We start from the raw sequence: 19,728 nt of genomic DNA, 5'->3' as shown, positions 1-19,728 counted from the left end.
ATAACTTTTAAAAGGGGCCTAAGAAACAATCTCCTAGGGTCGGTAAAATACCTACATAAGAGGACAACATGCAGGGTATCCTGTGGAGACCTCTCGTCGCAACCACAGGGACCTCTCTCGTTTCTGTGTAAAAAGCCTACCGGGGATGTCAGAAGATGATGGAGCTGGTTAAATCTAAAACAAGTTACTAAAAATCTATCGGAAGCACTTGTAAGAGTGCATCAATATTTCTCCATGCCCTGCACTGATTTTGGCAGAACATAGCCTCTCACAGCTGGTTTGATAAGCTCTTTATTTTCCTGGTGAGCCATGGCATATTTAACAAACAACTCATTTACTATGGTCAGGTCTTGACTGTGTCGTATTTAAGGAAAATATCTGCCCAACCTAGGGCCGGTAGAGACTCCTTAATTTTCAGTAACCAGGGGATTTTGAGTGCGTGCGTGGTCTATTGATCGGCAACTTAAAATAATCGAGCGGTTAAACTCTGTCTTATTGTTAGACCACATCTTCACCCAACACAGCAAGGGCTTTGCTGCCACCAAGTCAGCTATATAGTTAACTCTTTGTTCTTCGTGTCCAAAAAACGAGGGAGTGCCCCGGTGAACCTTCAAGATTCGTCTCAGGAATTTATTTTGTGCGATGTGTCGTTTATTAACTTGGAATACCCCCAGACCTCACTTCTGTACAAAACTTTGGAGATAGACAAGTTCCTGTAAAGCTTTAAATTCACCCCCCCGGAGACCAGGAACCTAATCTATGGGCATAGTTGGCAATAGCTCCCATAAATTTATTCATGTCGCCTAACATCCTCTCCATCAGATGTTTCCAGTTTAATTTTACATCAATTAAGATTCCCAGATAGGGAGAGGCCGGGACCTTGGCTAAACTGTGCGCTCCTGTCTTAAAAGTCTTAGACCGAGTCACCCGAGAGCCATCTTCCAAAGGTAAAATGTTGTTATGTTGGCCAACAGGTCCAGCCCGTTCATAAAGGAAACAAATCCATTGATCAGAACACAAAGGCCTATCGGTGTGCTTGCCATCAACACGGCATTGTCGACGTAAAATAGGACTGGCACTTCTTTCCTGCCCACTCAAGGACAGTCAGACTGTAATGAAGACAGGGCGGCTTCTAAGTCGTTAATATAAAAAGTAAATAAGAAAGGGACTAGAACACAACCTTGGCAAACCCCCCTAGTGCAGTTGAAGTATTCATTGAGGCCTGCACCATGTGAGTATCTGACTGCTGCTGATTGGGGGTGTGAAGGGTCATTAGTAGAATTACAACAGCGGGCCCGACACCCAGGGTGCTAAGAAGGACTCAAAGTTTCTTATGGTTCACCACCTCAAAGGCGGATGTAAGGTCCATGAAATCCAAAAAAGGACACCAGATTGGGCTATTGTATATTTGGTCACTAAGAGATAAGTCACTGCTCGGTAGTTCATTTTCTCAAACGTAAACCAAACTGAACCTCGGAGATAATTTGATTTGTGTCAGCCCAAGCAGAGAGCCTAGTTAGTAAGTCCCAACGCAAGACCTTAGCTGTAGAGTCAGTGAGCGATATGGGGTTTTAACAATAGGATTATCCTTATCCCCCTTCTTAAAAATTGTAATGATTGTGGTAGTTGAGCATGAAGGCGACATCCCTTTCCTTACTTCTGCGTTTAACACCCAAGTGAGAACCGGGGCCCATACATCTATGTTGTCCATGTGTGCCTTGTGCCTTGTGCAGCACGCATGGAATAAGCAAAATGCCTTTTAGCAGCACACATTGAAGTGACAAAAAGTAATTTAAAGATTGTTTATGTACAGGAAGGGGGACCTTCCTGTACATAAACAATCTTTCCCCTGTACACAGACACTCTTGCTCTATGGTGCAAGGGTGCCTGCGTTGGCGCTACACTGCTAAGTGTAGCCCCAGCACAAGGGGAAACTCAAGGCTGTGATGCAGCGCTTCTCCGGAAATAATTCCTAAATCCATGCCACCTTTCCCTGAAGTACAACTTCTCACATAACATATTCTCATCAGTGGGGCCCATAACATTGCAAATCACTCATAAAACACTTCCACCCTACTTCATGGATCGGTGAAATTCAAAGGAAAAGCTGCTCTATCATAGTGGAGTATCTAAAACTAAAATTGAATATTTATACAATGTACACCTGCAGTTTAGATTAGTTAACCATGGTTTTCATTTAATACGACATTTTATTTAGGCACACCACCATTGAGATCAATAGATCTGCTAGTAAAAAATTAGACGTAGGAAAACTCGAGACCAGCTTAATTCTCCATTTATCTAATTTTTATTAAGAGCAAATTCAGCATGTCTAAAGATTATTCACTTTATTTATTTCTTTATTTCAAATAACGACATTTAAAGAATAAGGATTTAAATTCAAGACAGCTAGATTCATTTATTTAAGAAAAACTCAAAATAGACATTTTCATCTTGTTTTATAAGGCAAGTATTAGCAAAAGACAGATAGTTCCCAAATAATCATTTATTCTCCTAACATCCCTAACTAAACCCTCAACTAAAGTGCATCTCCCTGTGAAAGAAAATAGAAAAATTATTCAGATTCTTACATCTCAGGAAAATCAGCATTCCAGCAGCATCTCTGGAGGAAATCGAAGAGAAGTTTTTTTCTTCAATAAAATCGGCACTTTTTATACCTTTTTCACTAGCTCTATCTATCTAAAAGTGTAACGTTCAGCATAAATTCGAGTTCTGATTGGACAATTTTGGGGTGGATGAGCATCATCTCGTCATCACAATATTACATTTTCCTTCCGTCCGCAATTTTCGAATGGGTCCTTTGTTTTGGCCCAAGTCCGGCCTAGTCCTGTTCTCTACTCGCAACTTTGCCATGTATTTCCACGTTCTGAACCATTGTGCTCATCATTTTGGCAGCCATCTATACTTCCAGGCCACATTGGCCTTGAACCGTAGTCACTCCAGGCACAAGCAGCTCGCATTCAGACTCGGACTTTGCTCGGGCATGCGTATTTCTTTTGTGACCACAATAATCGAGTGACTCCATTTTCTTTTAGGCCTCACAAGTCAAAAATGGGAACTATCATAGAAACAACCACAAACGAACATTAATTTTAAGTAATTTAACCCTTCTGTTTACCGCTCCTTTCTAAGGTTTTCCCTATTAGTAATTATCTAGCAAATAGCCACATTTAAGCGTAATATACTCACTTATCCTCACATTTTGCCACAATAATACGGAAACAAAAGCACATTTATGCTGCATTCCGTTATCTTAAAGCTGCTCATTAGTTTAGTACATGACAAAATCACAAGATTAGTTATTTATGATTGCAACATAAGCAAAGTTAATTTCCCACGTGTGTCTGTGTAGGTGCAACTTTTATTCTAAGTTGCTTAGTTTCATGCTTCACTCAATTCATTCAGATTATGATTATGGAAGTATGTTTTTGCAAGGGGTACACAAAATTTTGCTTCTCCACCTTGCTCTATCAGCTGCACCTTATTTCTGTAAATATGGTGCAGCCTTGCATTTCTGAAGTGGCGGAGTTAGGCGTTAAGCCATGACGGCTAACGCCTCACTCTGCCACTTCCTTGAACATATGCCCCAGGGTCTATTTATGACTCGCCAGAATAGAGTGCTATCCTGCAGCTCACTTGCTTGGGTAGCTCATCCCATGCCTGTCTTTGTAGAAGTCACCTCCATTCCTTCAGGGCCCCCTTATAATTACTGCAACAGTTTGCCACCCATGCTCTAGCTCGAGGGGACTGCTTCAAAGCTTTCTACAGGAGGTGGAGGGCACGAGATGAACTGACTGGGCGATGGAAATAAATGAGATTATCTTCTCTTTGCCAGGGGTTAAAGGGTCTCTACAAGTTAGAATCTCCTGTTGTGTTGTTTTAAAAGGGGAGTGATTATAAGCATTGGCTTCTATCTGTGACCAGCGTAGGCGCCTCCCCTTATCGGTTAAAGATAGAGAGCCCACAGGCATGCTAGAATGCACCAGCTGATTCCCTACCCCTTCGAACGCAAGGGTCAAGGGATTGTGATCACTGAATGGGCAATGCAAAATGTTAAAAGAAAGTGACGGCTATCCCAATAAGGCTGAGGCACAAATATAGTCAATAATCGTTGCACGTCCCCTGCCTTTATAGACTTGTGAAATTTGCGTCTTAACAAGGTTAGACATCTTATCAAAGATGAATGCTAGATTATAAGTATTTGAAAAATTGTTCAGTTAAAGGCCTTCTGGGCAATGCTCTATATGTGTTTCCTTGCTGATCATGTATGCTAGGTAACTGTACAGGTGTTGTGGTGAGTTTGGGCATAGGTGGAACTGTACAGGTATTGTGGTGAGTTTGGGCACAGGTGGCAATTATAAACTCCTACCAAAATAAGTTCCTCTTGGGAGAAGTCCTCTTACCTTAATGAATCATTAGCGCCACTCAAAACCAAGATATCTGAGGGCCCTTGCTTCCTCCTTTTTGGGTTAAAAATGAACTAATCTCTGTATCAGAGATCTCCCTACTACCAATCTGAGGACTGAAACACTTTGGAGTCCCACTTAATGTCTTCACGGACCCACAATGCTCGAGGTCTACAAAAATAATTAAGCCTCCGCTCGCTCTACCAACTCTGGAGCCCGCTGTTGGAAAAAAAATGTTTTAAAACCACCAAGAAAGAAGTTGTTCTCACCTTCCCATGTTTCATGCAGGCAAATAATTGTTAATGGACTTGATAAACAGGATCCACCTTTCATCTTAAAACTCTGCGGATAGACCAGCCAGGTTCCATGAAATGAGTCTTACATCTGTCCCAGTACGCTGAGTGTGGCTTAAGGAGAGGGCTGTAGAGCCTACAAGTTGGACTATGGCCCTGTAAGGAGATGAGCTACTAGAATAGGGCTCTGCATTTAAGAGAGGTGAATCCTCAGCATCTGTGCATCCTGTAAGGGTGACCCTAGAGGGGGGCCCTTCGATGTACTTCTATACTGACACTCTCAGTCAAAAAGCTGAAATCTATTTGAAAGTACTATGAGAGGGTCTATAAAAGAAACACAGAGGTAGTGGTTTAATACCAGATTCAGGAAAAAAGGTCTGGGAGGAGTGCCTCAAGATGTTTCGTACCAATTCTGGGTATCTAAAGGTTGCAATCATGCAATCTCCCTCAAAGGTTTTCTGGGAGGACCCTATCCAGGAAATCCTCCTGGCCATCAGGACATGCCAGTGATCTGCAGCATTATATCTAGTGTGTTTGTCTAACCAATGAGAGACTTTGTTATTCAATTGGCCCGTGATTTCCTGGGTTGGTGGGGCAAGCTATGGGCCCTCCTACTAAGACTAAAATATAGGGACAACAAGCTGGGGGCAGGTTGATTACTGGTAAAAGGGGACTATTGACAAGGCCTGGTTTTTCCACAGCTACTACAGTGGTGCATAACGGGAGATGCTGGCTGGTAAGCGCTACATACTAGCAACAAGATTGGGAGTCAATGGGTCGAGTGAGGGCATTCAAGCTCGTAACTTCCGGTAGCATGGCTTTAGAAGTATGGGGCTGTCCTCAACTCAAATGATCTTGGAGGGATGTAACAGTGATTGTAGCTTGGGTCTGCAGGGGTAGAAGAGGGGAAACTTTGTTAATGGTGGTCAGGATACTCTCAGCTCTATCGAGTATAATTATTCAGTCTCCCATCAATTTAGCAATTGTGTCCCAGAGTGGGGTCATTAGACAAGTCAGTGTATCTGTAATTTTTGCTTTAGGAGATCCCAAAACTCCTCCGTATCCGCCAATGCACTTCTTCTTCCCCAGTCCCCTTCTGGGTATCTTGCAGTTCATCGCATTTTTTGGCAGTACGTTTCCGTTTTGGGGCTAGAGGAATCGTCAAGTCAATGCCGGAGGCTGACGCTAAGGTGACCGTGCTGACGGTGAGGCCAGAAACACCTGTTGAAGCTAAGGCGATCTGGGCCTATCATTGAAGCCTCTGTTTCAAACTCCTGAATGCTCGGGCCATACACAGGTGTGAGACTTCCTTGGGCGATGGCAGGGGTGAACCTCCAGGCCGTGCAGGTCCTACGGAAAGACTCTTTTCCGCCCTTTCAATTTCCCAGTCAATTTCTTTTGAAATGGCCCCACTGCTTTTGCTATAAAAGAGTCAATGGTTGAACGCTTTGAACCAATAGGTGTAGCTGGCACAGCTTTCCTTTACCCCATTTTGCCTACATTGCTAGAGCCAAAATAGAAATAGAATAATTAGGGGGCAAAAGCACAAGATCATGGCACTGTGGGGCACCTACTTACTGCGGTATCTTCTGTTAGGATCAGCTGCCGGTTGTGCCTCTGTTGTTAATCCAGCCCCACGTGTGTGTGAAAATGGGTGCTTGCCGGGCAACCAAGAGAGTAGGCCCAGCCTGGCCGCTGATGGGCACTCTTGGTCTGGTATTGGCCCGGGCGCGTCCTGGAGCCCAAAGCGAAATAAATACATGGCTCCAGGAGCAGGAAAAGTGGGGTGGGTGGGCGGCTGCTGCAAGTGTCTCTAGTGTCTTCACAGTGAGAGGGCACTAAGGTATAGGTAATTGTAGATGTACTTTGGGCAAATGTACGAGGCATAGAGAAGCTAGGGTATTGTTAAGGGTAGCAGTAACAGGGTGTAGGTAGGGGTGATGATAATATGGTGTAGATAGGGTTAGTAGAGGTACCAGGGTATAGGGAGGATAGAGGTACAAGGGTAAGGACACTATTGGAGATACTAGGACAGAGGTTTTAAGGTATGGGTAGGGTTGAGTGATAGGATAAAGAAAGGGGTGGAGGTGCTATAGTAGGGTAGAGGCTCAATATTACAGGAAGAGCTAAGGAAACTATGGTGTAGGTAGCGTTAAAGGTACAAGGGTTCAGGCAGGGTTAGATATACAATATGATAGCAGTAGGGGAAGAGGGAGCAGAGTAAAGGCAGCTGTAGAGGCAAAGGACATGGCTAGATACAGTAGGGTATGGGGAAAAGTAAAGGTATTAAGGAATAGATTTTGGTATAGTTACTAGCATATGGCCAGCGGTCGAAGTAGTAAGTATGGTTTGGGTCTAGATATTGGTTGTAGTAAAAAGGACTAAAGGGCATACTTACTAATCTTTCACACAACGGAGCATTGACCACCAGCAAAGTTGCTGCGCTGTGCTGTGTTGTGTGAAAGGGAGAGAGCAGAAGTGCTCCATATGTACAAAGATATGAAACATTTTTGCTATCTCCTTCCACTGGCGCTCTATACACTGCCTAGCGCAGACGCAGGCACCCTTGCACGTTACTGCAAGGGTGCCTGCGCTACAGGAAAAAACAATCCTTTGAGACATTCTCATTTTTTTACGTGTGATGCAGAATGCAGCACATGTGGAAAGAGGAAATAACGAGGAGAAATACAGACTTTGCCCCTTGTTATGCCTCACTGGGGAATGAGTAGCATTTTTAGGAATTCCCAGGTTTACTAGCTAAAGCAAATCTGGGAATGCACCATAATCCATGGGTAGATGCATGAAAATGCCCATGCTCCAACGCCTCCCAAGTTGAAATGTAACATAACACAAAGCAGGGAGCTGGTTTGTGTTACACTTCTTTATAAAGGCTCAGAAGGCGGCACAATTCGCCCTTTGCGTGGCTTTATAATTATTACTGAAGCTTTTGCGTTGTCTATGCATTGCCTTGAGCAATGCAAGGAGAGCAGAAAAGCATCATAAATCTGAGCCTTAATGTATTAGGCTATGGCCTAGGGTGAAGTACTACGGTATAAGTTGGGGTATATGAGGTAGGATAAAGGCAAAGATGGAGGTGCCAGAGTGAGTTAGAGATACAAGGGTTGAGGTAGGTTTAAAGGTACTAGGACATGGGAAATTGTAGCATCATAGGTATCGTTAGGGACAGAGGCAGTAGAGTATAGGTAGGGGCAGGTGTACCAAGTAAACATTACATCAAAACCACTCTCAACTATTCAATTACTTATTGACTACATTTTTGCCTTTGATTCTATATTATTGCCTTTGACCCTGTACTACGCTCTGCTGCCAAGGCTGCATTATATAAACTCGGCTACAGCAATACCACATTCAGCATCTAACATTTTCAAAAACGTCTGAGCCATGCTTTCTGATGTGACACTACCACTTTTTTGCCTCTGCACTTTTGCACATGCCCCACCACACATTATTAGCAGTAAGGATTTGGGGTAGGCTATAGCTTAAGGATGTATTTAATTAGTTTAAATCCCTTGTGTTTCAAGTCTTGTGTCTGTCAGTGTGGCCATTTTGATTTCCATTGTGGAATGATGTTTTCATGTGTTCCAGTACGTGCCAGCCGTTTTGAAAGACATCATCCAGCCTCAAAGGAGAACATTTTTGTGATTATATGAACTCTCATCTTCAAAGCATACACATGCAACTTAGAATCTAGAGCATGTGTTTCCTTCTGCGAGGTGCCCATTCTCATTTTGGAGAGTCATCAGATTCATTTCTGTGAGACATTTTAATTTTCACGCTGTTCTTATTTTGAAAAGGATTTGCTACAATAAACCTTAATAATTAATGAGCATATTTTCTGTGATGCAACACAAAAAGATGATGGACGGAATGTTGAACATTGTCAAACATTCACTCCCAGTCACAGATCTGGGTTTAATCCATCGTTATTTTGCTCACCACGCCACCCCAGTTCAGACATAGCCATATGCAAATCAGTATTGACCCTGTGCCTCATTGGAACAGTCCATACCGAACTGCCAGGCCATGTCTTCCCTGGACAGGAATCAAGCATCCTAAGACCAGTTTCGGGCTTGGCAGTTCGGGCTGGACTGTTCCCATGAGACACAGGGTCAGACTGATTTGTATATAGCCATATCTGAACTGGGGTGGCAGAGTGAGCTAAAGAATGATGATGGATTAAACCCAGGTCAGTTGACTGGGGGTGAGTGCTCGCAATGTTCAACACTCCGTCCATCCTCCCCTTTGGTTTTGCCACATTTTCCGTGATGAACATGTTCCAGCCTGCAGGTCTCCTCCTTAACCTCCTTAGCCGCTACATGCTTTGTGAAAGTTGGATTTTTACATCCCTGGTCTGTTTGATTGTGCTCCTATCTGCATGTGCTATGCATTAGTATAGTGGGTTAAAACTCTAAGTGGGGTGACGTCAAATTTGTTGTAAATGGAAGGTTTCATTGAGACACTAGTGATTATTAATGAGGTGAAATTGACCTCTCGTGCTATGATCTATTTCCTTGACATGTATAGTGTTAAGTACAACAGATTAGCTCTTTATGACCCATAGTGTAATGGGCAAGTTGAACGTTTTAATCACCACCTGAAGGTTGGTATGCCATTGGGTTGGCAGAGTTATTCTTCATGGTTAGTTTTTATGAGAGACATGTTATGGGCATACCACACTTCTCTGCATTCAGTGATGGATCATAATTGACAAGTGTTCCGAAGGACAGTTCTACGTCTTTTGTAGCAGGAAGGGGTACATATTTTGCCTAAATTTGTGAATTATTCTTAATTCACACTAGACCCTGGTTCAAAAAGCAATATCTTAAGTTTTCCATGAATTATAGTTGAGACCATTCTGGTTTATAAGGACCAAGAGGAGAGCCGAGAATGAAGAATGCCACTAATAGAGTGGATGAGGGTCTTTTACAGAACCTAAGATGGTTTCCCATTGGTTGCTTTCCATTATTTTCACTCTCGATTTCAATTGGTAATTGTGTTGAGGAAAGGTTGTCGGATACCTTGCTGTGATAAGTATTTGGTATGGGAGGCTGTATCCTATATCATGGAATGTATCCCTCCCCTCCCTGATCATAAAGTTGCTGTTTGTAACCAGAGTCTGGTGTTTAGCCATCTTCTTCCATACTCATGATCTCATTCACCAATACCTATTTACTCTCTTTTGTTTTTTCCTTGGAACCCTGGTTGAAACTTCTATATATTTGTGTCTTGCCTTTGACTAGTAGCATTCACTATATTACAGTTGCTAGAGGACCTCCTTGCCGACCTATTCTGTGATTCACAGATATATATTTTTTTAATTAACTAACATTTCAGACTTTATTTTCTTGAACACAGTTTCTTTGACATAGTTATAAACAACTCTTTTTCATGTAGCAATTCACGAGATTCTGTCCTGTGGTATTTGTCATAAATCTTGACAAAGTTAATGCAGTCACCAACTAAAAAAGCCTCACAATTTTTATATCTAGGATTCATATGCAACGATATTAATGTGCTAGTGAGGGTGATAATATCTTTCATATAATTATAACATTTTGACATAGTTTGAGCACACAAGAATATAAAAATAAAGAGTGAAAAGTGTACACTTCGCTGTAGCTGGATGTGCACTTGATATCAGGAAAAATTACATCAATTACAGTGCAAAACAGATAATGGAGGATGTGGCCTAACCCATTCCAAAAGCTATATGCTATGGTGGCTAGAAACAACATTGTGAATGACAGTTGAAGAGACAAATGGATGAAGAGGGTTAACTCAAGCCACTCTCTATGTTCATGAATGTTTGTGTTTTTGTTCATGATTTCTTTTAAGTATATCAGGCTTGTAAGACAACTATAGTTGCCTTTTAGGCCATGCCAAGAAAGCATTATTTAGGACATTGCAAACTATTATCATTTACAGAGGTTCACCTGTGTGTCTTAAAGTTAGCAATCATTAGTAAAATTCACATTCATCTCCAAACACCACCCCCTTTTCGGACTGTCATAGGCGCTGGAAGTAGAGGTGCGGGGGTGCTGCGGCATTCCCAAATTAAACATACAGGAGCTCAGAACACAAATGAGTCAAAAAGATGCCTTTAAAATCTTTTTTTTGTATCTTGTCACATTTGCTAAGGCTCCAAGACATAGGTCAAATGTCAAGCTATGTCTTGTGCCAAACTGTAGCTTATTCTTTTAACATTTAGATTGGTGTCTTACTATGACTATAAAGTTAGAGGATTTTGGGAGGTAGGAATAGGAATGTATGACAATCTTGCTGGTGTGAAGAGAGTCTGAAAGGAAAGGCTGTACGATGTCAGTTTATTTTTGCAGCACAAAGCATTCAAATAGCTGTAAATGACCTGCACAAATATTACAAAACACGTCAGCAGTTAGGAAAGAAAAAATAACACACTTTTTATGTTATTCTGAAGTGTGATGGAAACAAAGATTTTAATAGGATAAAAACAAATCAAGAAACTTTACTTGGTGATGTGCAAATGATAAATATTTGCTGAAACCTGATTTCCGAACATTCACATTTGTGCACTCTATAGTTTTATCAATAAAACGGCATGTCAATGAGAGGTTTGTTGCCATTTTTGATGGAAAATGCCCTGTCTGTAAATGACCATGTGCCACCACACCATGCTTAAGTAACCCATTTACCACTGTACCATCCAAGATGTATCACCGGTTACATATCACACCCATACCACTCTCCTGCTGAATGGGCATGGCTCATTTGCTATACTAGTTCTTTCAACAATTCTTTTATTTTTTTAAATATCTATGATCCAGCGCAAAACCAATAATTGATCAGGGATCAATACTCAACAAAATCATATTACAATGGCCCATACACATTCACCCAGAGTCCCTGATGAGCTGGGGTCAATTTATTCATGCTCAATAAAAAATTTCTGTTAACCATGTAAATTGTCACAAGTAATGCTTTCTAAGCTAATTAATCACCTTTCCTTCTATTTGGGCGATGGACCAATCAGCTGAATAGTTTATGGCAATGATATCTACTAATTTACCAACCATTTAGTCAATTAAATGATCAATCGCTGACTCTCAGTAAGAGTAATAATAAATGTATCTCAAATATTAAAGATTATGCTCAAATGCATTTGGTCACAAAATACAAACACTGAATCTCACGAAGGGAGACATTTCATATGCAACTTTAAATGAATAGAAACTCATCCAAATAAGCAATGACTTAATGCAATGAAGGAGTGGATAGAGTAAGAGACAAAAGTTTCAGCAAATATCATATAGGAAACATAATACACCTAACAGAGGGGATAGATGAAGAGACATTAGTTTCATCTAAAAAAAACATATCAATATATCATTGATGGAGTGGATAGATACAGAGACAAAGGTTTTAGAGACAAAATACATCTATAAGTAAAATTTGAGAACGAGTTAGGCTAAATACAAACCTATTGGTGTGTAGGAAAGTCATCCCCTCGGCCTAGGAGATGGTGGGAATTCCCCGAAATAGAATCAGGGAACAAAGGGTAAACGGACAGGAACAGGAAAGGTCAGGAACTGCTAGGCCTCTCTGCAAACCGACGGACAGGGACACATCTCCCCTCTTTCTCTCCTGCCAGCCTAACCTTAAACCACACCCCTAAAGGCACCCCAATTATACCCTGAAACTAACATGTCCATCCCACAATTGTTGCAAACTTTTATAAAACTTGCAAGGGGGATTGGTTGTCTTTGGAGGTGGCATTGTCACACCACTGTGACTATACTTCTAATTGAACTAATTTATTGTTCTTCATTTGTTCCCAGTGTTTGGGTCTTAGCTTGTTTTCACTTTATTACATATGATACAAAATTTAACATTCTAAATTAATTATTCAACATCAACAGCAGAATGAATCTCCGATGAAAATGAACATCTATTAATTATGTGACAATGAAACACTCACTGTTTACCACCCACCTTGCACTATTCCCCATTTAATGTTACCTAGTTTTCAATTTCTTCCAAATTTCTTCCAAAATGACGTAGGTCCATTCAGGTGCTTGGTACTTCTTACTTGAAATTCTTACTCTTCTTGCTTTTTGTACTAATGTTTTTCCTGACTTTTCTTGTTCTTTTTGACTTGAGACTTTATTACTTTGTTATGGTCTTTTTCTTAACCTTCTCTTCACAAGTGTACTTTAATCTTTTCACTCCACCTGGCCAAATATCACCTTTTCTTGGTTTCTTTGTATTGATCACTTTCTCACTTTCTACATCTGGTTCACAGGTTCTTTTTTTGCTCTTTCTTCTGACTGTTCTCTTTCCTGATTTTCAGCTTCATTGGGTTCTTCTGATTCAACAATAACTTCTCTCTCAATTGTGAACTCACTTCCTTCTGGTTCAAAAACAGTCTCATTTGTTTCTGGTTCAGCTGGGAGTTCACCCTCCTCTGGATCAACAGCCAACTCACTTCTTTCCGGCTCAACAGCAGTCTTGAATCCTAGAATCTGGTGCCTACTCTACTCGGCTTGTGCTCAGCTGTTCACCATCCGTTGGTTCATCTGAATCTGTCACTCTAGACTTATCAGCTTCACACACTTCAGCCACTGGTCTTTGTTTTTGATTTGCAAGTTGTTGCTCCTTCCGTCTTACAAGTGGATGTAGGGTTCGTCTGGTATGGCTCGCATGAATCCAATTTGGCAAGCCAGCACACTTCACTGCTGTTGTTGTCACTAGTATGATTTGGTAAGGTCCGCACCACCTTGGTTCTAAACATGTTTTCCTTACATGCTTCTAAATGAGAACCCATTCACCAGGACTCAGATCATGAGCTTGATTCCCATGTATTGTTGTGGCATCTTCTCCAACCTGGTGAGACACAGAATGTAGCAGTTCAGGCAATCCTCTGCAATAGTCAAGCACTAGATCATCAGCTATACTCATCACTTTGTTTACTGGTATATATGCTTATCACATTGCTCTTTCCATGAGGATTTCATGGGGACTCAATCCAGTCTTTTTGTCAGGAATACTTCTTAGACTCGTCAGCACAAGGGGTAAAGCGTCAGGCCATTTCAGTGATGTGGATGCACACACTTTCCCTAACCTCGATTTTTAAGTGCCATTGATTTGCTCAACCAGTCCAGATGCTTCAGGTCGATAGGCACAATACAGATTCTGCTCAATTTTAAATGCTGCACTAATCAGCCGAATTATCTCATTATTAAAATGTGTTCCTCTAGCTGTCTCCAAAGTGACTGGAATTCCGAATCTAGGGATTAGTTCTCGTAACAGTAGTTTGGCTACTGTAAGGCTATCGTTCCTTCTCGTAGGATAGGCTTCCACCCAACGAGAGAACAAGCAGACAATGACTAGCACATATTTCAGCCCATTGCCAGGGGGAAGCTCAATAAAGTCACATTAAAGTTGGTTAAATGGTCCCACTGCTCTTCCAATTGATCCCCAACTAAGAGCTGTCTTTCTGTCTGGATTTTGCTGCTGACATATTACGCACCTTTGGCAAAGGCTCTCTTCAATGACCCTGAACTTATACCATGACTGCTTGAAGAGTCTGATCATTGCATTTCTTCCAATGTGTGCAAGTCCATGGTAAACCCTGGCCTTATGGGACAGCAATGTGTCTGGCAAAATTGGTCTTTCATCAGAATAAACCCACAATTCATCTTCTGTTCTTTTTCTACAACCTGAATTTTTCCAAATTTTCTTTTCCTCGTCTCTTGCCTCTTCTTGCATCTGCTTAACTTCATCCCAAGTTCGAAATGTGGTTGTGAACATAGAAGCTGACTAGAAGTAAGATATTGTGTCCTGGTACGGGTTATAAGAATCTCAACAGAATGTGGCACATACACTTTGACTGGGTAACCCATGGGGAAGCTGGGATTCTCATCTAGATTTTTCTTACCAATCTCTAGAATCCCAGGTCTGGTCGACTGGATTTTTTTTCCCTGTCATAGAAGCGTAAAGGAAAGATTTTCTAATTCATAGCTCAACCAGATTTGCGATCCAAATTCAATTAGACTCAAAGGATCACTGACTACAACTAAAGTTTTGAAGATTTATTACAAAGCCAAAAATAGTTGGACATACAGACATCTGAACAATAGATTCAAGAAATAGACTGGCACTAATACAAAGGTAATCCTACGCAAGAGTCTCAACCGACTCAGAATAAAAATCAGGGTTAACTCGAGAAGCATTAGACACACCATTACTGACAAAGTAGAAAGTCGTGACTGCATTTACAAAAAGGAAAGAATCTGGTTAGACTGTCCCTACACTAACTCTAAGGTGACATCCCTACTTAGCATAACTCCCAGGCGAGAGGAAAAAAAAAGGTGTCAGCTTTGCAGACTTCCTAAGAAGTACACTCACCTTCTAACTAGTGATCTCAACTATTTAGCTCGTTCTAAAATGCTCCTTGTTACACACTACTCTGCCTCAAGTTCACAACTATCTACATCTTGCCTTTCCCAAGCCCACTTCCTAACTCCTAGACTGCTGTGTACTCTCTGCTCTCTGTTCCGGACTGACTCTCTACTCTCGGGTGCTGTCCCTAATACAAAACCCCAAAAACAGTTGACACGCCTTCAGACACGCCCCTCTGGCAGGTGCAGCTCCACGGAGTTTTCCACTATGGCACCTCTCCATCCAGCGTCCGTTGAAGTGTCCTTGGGTCCCAGGCACCTTCTCCGCTGAATGTTGCACTCCCAAATTCTTTGGCAGCTCCTCTGCGCTCGCGCCTACTATCTTAACTTCTAAACAATGGGCTTTTCTACCTAACGAGCCTTGTGGCCTAGCACCCACTAGCTAAAATATGTGAGACCATCCTTGCAACATTCGAAATTACAATTTTAATATTTGCTGAGAACAGCCTTTCCCAGGCGAGAGAAATCATTTCTTTCCGACTAAGGCTAACCAAGGAAAAATACAGTAAGGCCTCTACTGGCTTCAGCATGTCCCAGGTCTTTGCACTTTCAGACACATTTATAACACAACATTACATTACATTTCATCACTTTCATGTTAATTCTACAAGGAATATCTTTCACATTAAACTCTATGTCAATCCACTCGTTAATAAACACATGTATCATTTCACTAAGGCACATCATTGTTAACACGACATTTCACATAAGATTATATTTCTACGTTATGCAGCATCACATTTTCTAATTAAGGCACTACATTAATCTATGATTAATAAACACACCACTTCATATTGCACTAATCCCCGACCTACCTTTACATTTCTAAACTACATTAGTAAAGGTACATGGATGGCGTGCCATTCCATGTCTCTGAGTTAGGACTGAAAGTGCGCACACATCTCTCTCACAACAGTACAACGCAAATTCTTTTATAGAATCTGGCATTCCCAATGCAGGTGCTCAACAAAGACTGCTTCTCAATTTTGTAAAAGCATCCATACTTTCATCATCACGAACAATCGGATCTTTCACATCTTTTCGTGTCAACCTATATATGTGTTTTGCAATCAGTGAGAAACCTCATTTCCATTGTCGACATTATCCAACCATTTCCAAAAACATTTGTACTTCTTTCTGAGTTTTTGATGGACTCATCTGTTTGATCACACTGATTCTTTCTGGAGTCACGTTTCTAACTCCCTTTTCTATTTTGTGTCGAAGGTACTGTACTTCCTGTTTGTCACACACGTTTCTCGTGTCTTTGATGCCACCTATAGGTCATACATATTTTGACCCAAAACTGAATTTCCTGGCATGACTATAGTCTCTAAACATTTTTCAAGATCTGATCAAAGATTGAGGGACTCTCTGTGTACCCTTGAGGAACTCGGCACCAAGCCTAAATATGGTTTCCGAACCAGAATGCAAACAAATACTGGTTTTCGGAGCAAAGGAATCGAGAAAAATGCTTGGCACAAATCAATTACTGTGTCCTATTCAGCTTCACAAGAAATTTGATAAAGGATCACAGCCGGATTTGGTACTCCTGGACAACATGGGACTACAGTCTTATTAATTTTACGTAAATCCTGCACTATCCGTTATTTTCCATTAGGCTTTTTGATACCTATGATAGGCGAGATACAAGGAATGCTCATTATTTCTTTTAAAATTCCTTGTTCAATCATTTGGACAATCAGTGGAGCAACTCCTGCAATTACTTCAGGACTCATTTTGTACTGAGGGGTGTTCAGATACAAAGCACCATTCTTCCCTATTACCTGAATTGGATCTACATTTGTCATCAGGCCAATTTCTTTTCCTATATAATCCCACACATCTGAACTCACTGCACTTTTGAATTCTTCAAGCAGATTCTCCTCTGTGGGAAGTGAAAACAACTCATCCACTTCTGTCCTTTGCTTCGCTAGCATTATTTTAAATTCAACATCCTCATCCGGTGTCTGAAATGCAATACCATCTGGTGTATAATAGATGGCGCACTTCATCTTGCACAATAAATCCCTTCCCAATAGATTCACTGGACTCGAGTCACATACTAGAAACCGATGCATGTCTTTGAAGTTTCCAATATGGATTTGTGACTGGAGTTCTAATATGCTCATTCGAGACTCCTACAACTTGGATAGTTTCTCCCGAGAGGGGTATGTTTGGAATTTCTCCTGCTCTTACAGTAGAAAGGGTAGCACCAGTATCCACTAGGAATGTAATATCATTACCTTCCACTTTTCCGTAAACAAATGGACCTGACTTATCTACCGCCAAGTACGCTCTCTTCCTCTCTCCTCAGGCACCGTCTTTGAGATGAGTCTGAATCACTCCCATTGCACTTTAGCCAATACTGCGGAATCACCCCTTGATTCTTACCAATCTGGTCACTTTGTGATATCCCGTGTGCGCACTGAACCTCTGCACCTGGGCATTCACATTATTTGGCATGGGGACTTGTGGCACCTGTAACTGTGAGGTAACTATCTGCTGCTGCTGCTGTTGATTTACACCCACCTCATTCTGTATCTGTTGAATCAAATTTTGATTTCCCCCATTAATCTTTTTAGCAGATCTACACTCGTACTTTCAATGTCCAAGCTTTCCGCACGCATGACATGGATATTTCTTTATAGCTTCCTCTCTATTCATTTTTCCTCTTCCTTAACCTCCATTAGATACCTGACCACTCTGATTCTGACCATTCGTCTGATAACCCGTTTGGTTATTACTGTTCTCTTACTGCTCTGCTACCACTGTTAAAGGTTAGACTGCAAACGTCAACATTATCGGCGCCATCTTGCCCCTTTCGAGCACATACCTTACGCATAAGCGGCAGCCATTTTAAGCGCCATGGCCTCCCTGTCCCTCGCTGATAGCCAGCGCGTCTCTCACTCTCCTATCCTCGCTGGCATTCCCCCGCACGCTGACAACCCCCTCCCGCTCTCACATGCCTTGGGCCATAAACCCCTCTTCAGCGTAGCCCCTGCCTCGGAATCCCATCCTGTTCCCAGCGCGACACCTCCCTCCATTCCTTTCATGGTCCCGGGTCCTTTGATACAACCCCCCTTTTTCTGTGTGCCCGTTTATTTTCCTTGTTCCCAGGCCACCACCTGGCCCCGCGGACACTGTTTATTACCCCCCGAACAGTAGGAAACTTCCCCCTATCTAAAGACCCTCAAACCGATCAAAGCCCCCACCCTACGAGATCCGATCAAACTCCACACATTCCGTGAATCGGCGGAATGTCCAGCTGCGCGAAAGCCATCACTTGTTGTTACCGGGGTGGGGACTTCAACTGTAAATGTGTGTGGGAACGGGCCTGAAGGGGAGATTCCGAGGATATCCTTTTATGTTTCAAAGCATTGCAAGAATGTGTTACATGCAATAAAGATCATAAACCCGTGTATAAGAGGCCAGGCCTCGAGAGATGAGATTAGAGCACCTCGTGACGATACTTGCTGTCCGAATTGATGTGTTCTCCTCCGGAGAGAATAAACCCTCGTTTCCTGCCTTTCAGTCTCCAGCGCCTGCTTCTTCATTGATTAATATTGGTGGGTCATAGAGGCGACACCGCCGGGCAACACAAAAGGGTCTTTGGTTACTGGTTGTCTTTGCACCCTTTTACAATTGGCTTCCCTGGGTGGGCCCATCAGCGACTCGTGGATCCAGTGGGAGAGGTCCTGACGACAGAGTGAACGACTGCAACGATCGGAAGGTACCCTGTCCGATAGACCCTCGTCTGACAGCCGATCATCCGAACTTCACTGGTTCCGAACAGACCTCTCTCGAGTGATCTACGGTCCTGACTGGGAACCATCAGGAGTGCCACGAGGAGTACGAAGAGAAGAGGACGATCGGGCGCTGGATTCGGAAGACAAGAAACTGTCCATGCGGTCCGGGTAAGGTCGTGTAAACACGACGAATTGCGAAATGATTGATGATTGATGAGAAAATACTAGTATTACTTTTTGTTAATTTATTTGGAGATTCACTGTCTGCAAATGGAGGAACAACAGGCTTCCCCCTTTTCAAACAGTGAAGGATAGGTACGCATCCGTCGGACCTATCTTTCTCCCCCACTGAACAATTGCCCCTCCCCATTGATTAACTGTTACGGATTGTTTTCTGGAGACTCTCTGTCTGCAAACAGGGAAGAATAGGTCCCCTCTTTGCAGATAGTGAAAGGGTAGGTGACGCAAACCTTTGCGGGCCTACTTATTCTCCCCATTGACCATTTTTTTATTTTTTATTGACCAAACACTGATTGCCCGAATATTGGTTCATGAGGTATTCACTGCCTGCAAACAACGTAGAATAGAAATATTCTGTCTAGTCTTTGCACGCAGTGATAAGATAGGTAGTGCTGACTATTATCCCCATTGTGATCCGTCATGCCTGTCTTCTCCCCACTGGTTAGTAGCCTGTTTAGCCCGGACCGCTTATTAGAGATGAACCATCCGGCTCCGCTGGAAGGCACCCCTAATAAGGACATGTTCATGAAGCATGGATTGATCGCTATAGCCTATAGCCAGCTGT

Source organism: Lissotriton vulgaris, chromosome 5 (genome assembly GCF_964263255.1).
Source record: "Lissotriton vulgaris chromosome 5, aLisVul1.2, whole genome shotgun sequence".
In the NCBI taxonomy this organism is placed as follows: Eukaryota; Metazoa; Chordata; class Amphibia; order Caudata; family Salamandridae; genus Lissotriton; species Lissotriton vulgaris.
Note: the sequence above shows the minus strand (reverse complement) of the source record.